Genomic DNA, 6004 nt, shown 5'->3' on the forward strand with positions numbered 1-6004 from the left:
AGGGTGCTTAGCTTACAGGAAACTAGAGTGAAACCAGAGGTGGAGGGAGGTTCCATCAAGGAGAAACAAACAGAACTTTCGCACCATAGCCTGGCCATTCCTGAAACTGCTTTTCCAAGCTTCTCTCAAGCACACTGTGCCCTCCTGTACTCTTCTAACCACTCTGGCTAACTGGTGTCTGGCTGCGCGTAATCAGCTGCCAGGCGATTTCCCTCAACCTCCCACCCTGCCATAAACGGCTCCCCCTTACTCTCACAGATATTGTGGAGTGCACAGCAAGCCGTAATAACAATAGGAATATTTGTTTCACTGAGGTCTAACCGAGTCAGTAAACTGCGCCAGCACGCTTTTAAACACCCAAATGCACATTCTACCACCATTCTGCACTTGCTCAGCCTATAGTTGAACAGTTCCTGACTACTGTCCAGGGTGCCTGTGTATGGCTTCATAAGCCATGGCATTAAGGGGTAGGCTGGGTCCTCAAGGATAACTATGGGCATTTCAACATCCCCAACGGTTATTTTCTGGTCTGGTAAGTAAGTCCCTTGCTGCAGCTGTTGAAACAGACCAGAGTTTCTGAAGATGCGAGCGTCATGTACCTTTCCCAGCCATCCCACTTTGATGTTGGTGAAACGTCCCTTGTGATCCACCAGTGCTTGCAGCACCATTGAAAAGTACCCCTTTCGGTTTATGTACTTGCTGCCTTGGTTCTCCAGTGCCAAGATAGGGATATGCGTTCCGTCTATCGCCCCACCACAGTTAGGGAATCCCATTGCAGCAAAGCCATCCACTATGACCTGCACATTTCCCAGACTCACTATCCTTGATATCAGCAGCTCAGTGATAGCGTTGGCTACTTGCATCACAGCAGCCCCCACAGTAGATTTGCCCACTCCAAATTGATTCCCGACCTACCGGTAGCTGTCTGGCATTGCAAGCTATCACCACTCGCTTCTCAACTGTGAGGGCTGCTCTAATCTTGGTATTCTTGCACTTCAGGGCAGGGGAAAGCAAGTCACAAAGTTCATGAAAGTGCCCTTATGCGTGCGAAAGTTTCACAGCCACTGGGAATCGTCCTAGACCTGCAACGCTATGTGGTCCCACCACTCTGTGCTTGTTTCCCGGGCCCAGAATTGGCGTTCCACACCATGAACCTGCCCAATTGACACCATGATGTGCACATTGCAGGGGCCCGTACTTTGTGAGAAGTCTATGTCCATGTCCTCATCGCTCTCGTCACCACACTGCAGTCACCTCCTCGCCTGGTTTTGCTTTTCTTCCAGGTTATGGTTCTGCATATCCTGCTGGATAACGCGCACAGTGTTTATAGTGCTCATAATTGCTGCGGAGATCTGAGCTGGCTCCATGTTCCCAGTGCTATGGCGTCTGCACTGAAAAAAGGCGCGAAACGATTGTCTGCTGTTGCTCTGATGGAGGGAGGGGCGATTGACAACATGGCTTACAGGGTTGGCTTACAGGGAATTAAAATCAAAAGGGGTGGCTTTGCATCAAGGAGAAACAGAATGGCCCCCCTCAAGGATAGAACTCAAAACCCTGGGTTTAGCAGGCCGTTGATTTCATGAAGGGAGGAGGAAATGAATACAAAACAAATCTGGTCTATTTCTTGTTTTGATCCACTTCATCTATCTCTATACATCTTGCTGGCAGCAGACGGTGCAGTACGACTGCTGGCCATTGTCATCTCCTGGGTGCTTGGCAGAAGACGGTGAAGTAGGACTGCCGGCAGGACTGAATCTCCATGAGATGAAACTTAAAAGGGAAATGACCTGGCTGAGTCACTCCCATGTTTGCCCAGGCGCCCCTAACCGACCTCACCGAGGTCGGCTAAAAGAGCACCCTGGAGTACGGTGACGATGGCTACCAGTCATACTGCCCTGTCTGCTGCCAAAAGACAATGAGCTGCTGCTGTGTAGCAATGCAGTACCATGCCTGCCAGCACCCAGGAGATATACAGTGATGGGGGTAACACAGGAAAAAAGGCACAAAATGATTGTCTGCTGTTGCTTTCATGGAGGGAGGGTGCCTGACAATATGTACCCAGAACCACCTGCGACAATGTTTTTGCCCCACCAGGCATTGGGATTTCTACCCAGAATTCAAATGGGTGGCGGAGACTGCGGGAACCGTGGAATAGCGACCCACAGTGCAACGGTCCGGAAGTCGACGGTTGCCTCGGTACTGTGGATGCACTCCGCTGACTAAATGCACTAAGAACATTTGTGTGGGGACACACACAATCGACTGTATAAAAATGCTTTCTACAAAACCGACTTCTATAAATTCGACCTAATTTCATAGTGTAGACATAGCCTTAGAGACTAACAAATTTATTTGGGCACAAGCTTTTGTGGGCTAAAACCCACTTCATTGGATGCATGCAGTGAAAAATATGGTAGGAAGATATATATACACAGAGAACATGAAAAAATGGGTGTTGCCATACCAACTGTAACGAGACCAATCGATTAAGGTGGGCTATTTTCAGCAGGAGAAAAAAAAACAGATTTGTAGTGATAATCAGGATGGCCCATTTCAAACAGTTGACAAGAAGTTGTGAGTAACAGTAGGGGAAAAATTAGCATGGGGAAATAGTTTTTACTTTGTGTAATGACCCATCCACTTCCAGTCTTTAATCAAGCCTAATTTAATGGTGTGCAGTTTGCAAATTAATTCCAATTCTGCAGTGTCTCGTTGGAGTCCGTTTTTGAAGTTTTTTTGTTGAAGAATTGCCACTTTTAGGTCTGAAATTGAGTGACCAGGGAGGTTGAAGTGTTCTCTGACTGGTTTTTGAATGTTATAATTCTTGATGTCTGATTTGTGTCCATTTATTCTTTTGTGCAGAGATTGTCCGGTTTGGCCAATGTACATGGCAGAGGGGCATTGTTGGCACATGATGGCATATATCATATTGGTAGATGTGCAGTTGAACGAGCCTCTTATGATGTGGCTGATGTGATTAGGTCCTATGATGGTGTCCCTTGAATAGATATGTGGACAGAGTTGGCAACGGGCTTTGTTGTAAGGATAGGTTCCTGGGTTAGTGTTTTTGTTGTGTGGTTGCTGGTGAGTATTTGCTTCAGGTTGGGGGGCTGTCTATAAGCGAGGACTGGCCTGTCTCCCAAGATCTGTGAGAGTGAGGGACCATCCTTCGGGATAGGTTGTAGATCCTTGATGGTGTGCTGGAGAGGTTTTAGTTGGGGGCTGAAGGTGACGGCTAGTGGCGTTCTGTTACTTTCTTTGTTGGGCCTGTCCTGTAGTAGGTAACTTCTGGGTATTCTTCTGGCTCTGTCAGTCTGTTTCTTCACTTCAGCAGGTGGGTATTGTAGTTTTATGAATGCTTGATAGAGATCCTGTAGGTGTTTGTCTCTGTCGGAGGGATTGGAGCAAATGCGGTTGTATCTTAGAGCTTGGTTGTAGACAATGGATCATGTGATGTGGTCTGGATGAAAGCTGGAGACATGTAGGTAAGTATAGCGGTCAGTGGGTTTCCGGTATAGGGTGGTGTTTATGTGACCATTGCTTATTAGCACTGTAGTGTCCAGGAAGTGGATCTCTTATGTGGACTGGTCCAAGCTGAGGTTAATGGTGGGATAGAAATTGTTGAAATCATGGTGGAATTCCTCAAGGGCTTCTTTTCCATGGGTCAAGATGATGAAGATGTCATCAATGTAGAGTAAGTAGAGTAGGGGCGTTAGGGGACGAGAGCTGAGGAAGCGTTGTTCTAAGTCAGCCATAAAAATCATAGAATATCAGGGTTGGAAGGGACCTCAGGAGGTCATCTAGTCCAACCCCCTGCTCAAAGCAGGACCAATCCCCAATTAAATCATCCCAGCCAGGGCTTTGTCAAGCCTGACCTTAAAAACTTCTAAGGAAGGAGATTCTACCACCTCCCTAGGTAATGCATTCCAGTGTTTCACTACCCTCCTAGTGAAGAAGTTTTTCCTAATATCCAACCTAAACCTCCTCCACTGCAACTTGAGACCATTACTCCTTGTCCTGTCCTCTTCTACCACTGAGAATAGACTAGAACCATCCTCTCTGGAACCACCTCTCAGGTAGTTGAAAGCAGCTATCAAATCCCCTCTCATTCTTCTCTTCTGCAGACTAAACAATCCCAGTTCCCTCAGCCTCTCCTCATAAGTTATGTGTTCCAGACCCCTAATCATTTTTGTTGCCCTTCGCTGGACTCTCTCCAATTTATCCACATCCTTCTTGTAGTGTGGGGCCCAAAACTGGACACAGTACTCCAGATGAGGCCTCACCAATGTCGAATAGCATATGTTGGCATACTGTGGGGCCATGCGGGTACCCATAGCAGTGCCGCTGATTTGAAGGTATACATTGTCCCCAAACGTGAAATAGTTGTGGGTGAGGACAAAGTTACAAAGTTCAGACACTAGGTTTGCCATGACATTATCGGGGATACTGTTCCTGACGGCTTGTAGTACATCTTTGTGTGGAATGTTGGTGTAGAGGGCTTCTACATCCATAGTGGTCACAATGGTATTTTCTGGAAGATCACCAATGGATTGTAGTTTCCCCAGGAAGTCACTGGTGTCTCGAAGATAGCTAGGAGTCATGGTAGCGTAGGGCCTGAGGAGAGAGTCTACATAGCCAGACAATCCTGCTATCGGGGTGCCAATGATTGAGATGATGGGGCGCCCAGGATTTCCAGGTTTAGGATCTTGTGTAGCAGATAGAATACCCCTGGTTGTGGCTCTAGGGGTGTGTCTGTACAGATTTGTTCCTGTGCTTTTTCAGGGAGTTTCTTGAGCAAATGGTGTAGTTTCTTTTGGTAAGCCTCAGTGGGATCAGAGGATAATGGGCTGTAGAATGTGGTGTTAGAGAGCTGCCTAGCAGCCTCTCTTTCATATTCTGACCTATTCCTGATGACAACAGCACCTCCTTTGTCAGCCTTTTTGATTATGATGTCAGAGTTGTTCTTGTACTACTGTGCTACTGTGATTGGTACAGTGTCTCTGAGGAAGGGAAACCCCATGAGTTCATATTGCTGGAGCTGCCTGCATTAAAATATAGTGGTGAGCAGGGCCCTACCAAAATCACGACCATGAAAAACACGTCACATACTATGAAATGTGATCTCCCCCATGAAATCTGGTGTCACCCATGACATCTGGCTAGGGTAGGGGAGGAGCAGGGCTGGAAGCTCTTACTGTGCACCAGTCTCCAGATGCTAGTCCCAGACAGGCTAGGGAAGGACAGAACTTCCTCTTTCCCTGCAGAGGCCACTTCCGAGGCCAGGTCAGATCCATTTCCAGGAAAGTCCCCTGGGCACAGGTAGCTCCATGGCTGCTGGCTGGAAGCCCCACTCTGAAGGCAGCGCCACCACCAGCAGCAGCACAGAAGTAAGGGTGGCAATACCACAACCAACCTACAATAATCTTCTGATCCCTCTTACAGCCCCCTTTTGGGTCAGGAGTCGGTACCCCCACGGTTACAACACTGTGAAATTTCACATGTAAATATCTGGAATTATAAAAATTTTTATTTTAAAAATCCTGTGACTAGGGCCCTACCAAATTCATGGTCCATTTTGGTGAATTTCAGTCATAGGATTTTAAACATAATAAATTTCATGATTTCACTATTTAAATCTGCATTTGCACGGTGTTGTAATGGTAGGGGTCCTGACAGAAAAAGGAGTTGTGGGGGGTCACAAGGTTATTGTAGTGGGGGCTTGCAGTATTGCTACCTTTACTTCTTCACTGCTACAGGAGGTGGACTGCCTTCAGAGCTGGGCGGCTGGAGAGCGGCGGCTGCTGGTCAGGAGCCCAGCTCTGAAGGCAGAGCCGCCGCCAGCAGCAGCACAGAAGTAAGGAGGGCACGGTATGGTATTGCCACCCTTACTTCTGAACTGCTGCCTGCAGAGCTGGGCCCTGAGTCAGCAGCCGCCACTCTCCAGCCACCCAGCTCTGAAGGCAGCAGCGCAGAAGTAAGGAGGGCGTGGTATGGTACTGCCATC

This window comes from Caretta caretta, chromosome 4 (genome assembly GCF_965140235.1).
Source record: "Caretta caretta isolate rCarCar2 chromosome 4, rCarCar1.hap1, whole genome shotgun sequence".
Lineage (NCBI taxonomy): Eukaryota > Metazoa > Chordata > Testudines > Cheloniidae > Caretta > Caretta caretta.